The 2,495-nt window shown below is 38.0% G+C and overlaps 1 pseudogene; it reads left to right on the forward strand.

Moving 5' to 3' along the window:
* The first annotated feature begins 307 nt into the window (after positions 1 to 307).
* Positions 308 to 1,176, forward strand: Hmgb1-ps29 (high-mobility group box 1, pseudogene 29; annotated as a pseudogene).
* Positions 1,177 to 2,495: the final 1,319 nt, after the last annotated feature.

Consider the following 2,495-nt stretch of genomic DNA (forward strand, 5'->3'; position numbering starts at 1 on the left):
TCATATCATATTCACATTCATAAGCAGAAAAAGAATTCATGCATGCATCTTAGGCAAGCTATATAGATAATGATACACTGTTCATTATAGTCAAGCTATGGATTCAGGTTAGATAACCACCAATGATTATAGATGAAGAAATTATGCCATGTACATATGATGGAAAATTAACAAAGAAAATACTGTATACTGGCTCCTACTCTCACAGCCATTGTAGTACGTAGAGCACCTTAAAGACAGCACCTGGACAAGTGAGAGCTGGATGAGCAATGGGTGACTCTGACTCATAGAGGAAAATCAACTAAACATGAGCAAAGGAGATCCTAAGAAAATGAAGGGCAAAATGCCCTCATATGCATTCTTTGCACAAATCTGCTTAGAGACTCACATTAATAAGCAACAGGATGATTCTGTCAACTTCTCAACGTTTTCCAAGAAGTGCTTAGGAAGGTGGAAGATCATGTCTGCTAATGGAAAGGGGAAATTTGAAGACATGGCAAAGGGTGACAAGACTCATTCCAAAAGAGAAATGAAAACCTACATCTCCTCCAAAGGGGAGAATTAAAAGAAATTCAAGGACCCTCAAAGGTACCCAAGAGGACTCCATTGGCTTTCTTCTTGTTCTGCTTTGAGTATCACCCAAAAATCATAGGTGAGCATCCTGGCTTATGCATTTGTGATGTTGCAAAGAATCTAAGAGAGATGTGGAAAAATACTGCAGCAGATGTCAAGCAGGCCTATGAGAATACTGTAGAACTGAAGAAGAAGTACAAAAATGATAATGTTGCCTACAGAGCTAAAGGAAAATCTGATGCAGAGGAAAAATGGGGTGGTCAAGTCTGAAAAAAGCAAGAAAAAAGAAGGAAGAGGAAGATAGTGAGGTGGATGAAGAGGATGAAGAAGGAGGAGAAAGAAGAGGAGGAGGAGGAAGAGAAAGAAGAAGAAGATGAAAAAGAAGAAGAAGGAGGAGGAGGAGAAGGAGTAGAAGGAGGAGGAGGAGGAGGAGGAGGAGGAGGAGGAGGAGGAGGAGAAGAAGAAGAAGAAGAAGAAGAAGAAGAAGAAGAAGAAGAAGAAGAAGAAGAAGAAGAAGAAGAAGAAGAAGAAGAAGAAGACGACAAAAGTAAAGAAAAAGATGATGATGAAATTGGGTCTAGAAAAAATTTTTCTTGTTCATAAAACATGTAAACCAACTGTACACAACTCACTCCTTTTAAAGATAAAATGAAATGTAAAGCTGTGTAATATTTGATTTTAAAGTGTACAGTATATACATGTATTTAATACCAAATATGTCTTTTGATAACCCTGTCTTGGTAATACTTTCAATAGCCACTAACTCTGCCTGGTATAAACTTTGGGTTGTAAATTGGCATGGAAATTTAAAGCAGGTTCTTTGTGAAGCACAACACAAATTAGTTATATATGAGGGCAGTAGTTTGTTGTTTGTTTGTTTTGCTTTTATTTTTGGGTTTGTTCTTTTTTTCTATCTTCAGTTGTCTCTGATGCAGCTTATATGAAGATAACTGTTGTTCTGTAAAGGTTGATGTCTATATGCAGGTGAGGGCTAGTACAAGTTAGGTTAAGGTTGTGATTGGACAGTAAAATATAAGATACGGACAAAGCTTTTGTAAGGCAGGAGAGAAGGAGAAGGGATGAGAATCAAGAAAGAAACAGATAAGGATGACCCAGATGTAGGTGGTCTTCAATTGCCAAGGTAGTTGGGATCGATTTCTGTAGGCAAATTTATCTTATCTAGTTGGGTGGTTTATATCCTTATCAATTAGTTCTATGTTTATTGTGTGAATGTATTGTGAATTGAAAATTTAACATATAAATCTGATTGTTGGTTTGCAGTTTTATTGAGTCTTGATTTTAATGGTTTTTTGGGAGTTTATACCATAACTATTATAGGGCACATGTTGGGAATGTAAACAAAGCTGCAGCAGGGAGTTACCAAAGGATAGCCTCCACAGGGAATAGGGGGTGGATGCTGGAAATGTGAACAGAGTCCACAGTAAGAAAGCCAGGAGATAGGTGGTCTATATGAAACTGGCATGGCAGCTGCCCGCCTGTGTCAGAGAGTACCTGGGGACAGAGCGGAGCCATTGAAATAAATTAGCAATAGTTCCAATGGCCCCACGGAGGTGGAGCTAGCGAGAGATAGACTGCAAGGATATGGATGGGAACCTGTTCTATCTCTTTTTATTATTTACAGTTCTGTTAACTGAATGCCACTCTGCAATTGCAATGGAAAAAAAAAGTGGCTGTTTTGCTTACATTCTGAAAGTTTCTAAGTAAATACAAATTTCTATTAGTAATGTCCTTTTCAGAGGTCTGAAAGTTTCCTTTTTGATGGGAAGCTAGACTTTTGCTTTTGCCAATTTTGGGTCACATGAATTATTGCACTGTGTATCTTTTCATATAGTTATTGGAATAAAGTTTTTGTCCACACACCCTGTTCTGCATGTTGTGGTAGGGGTAACACTTCCATCCAT

Source organism: Rattus norvegicus, chromosome X (genome assembly GCF_036323735.1).
Source record: "Rattus norvegicus strain BN/NHsdMcwi chromosome X, GRCr8, whole genome shotgun sequence".
NCBI lineage: Eukaryota > Metazoa > Chordata > Mammalia > Rodentia > Muridae > Rattus > Rattus norvegicus.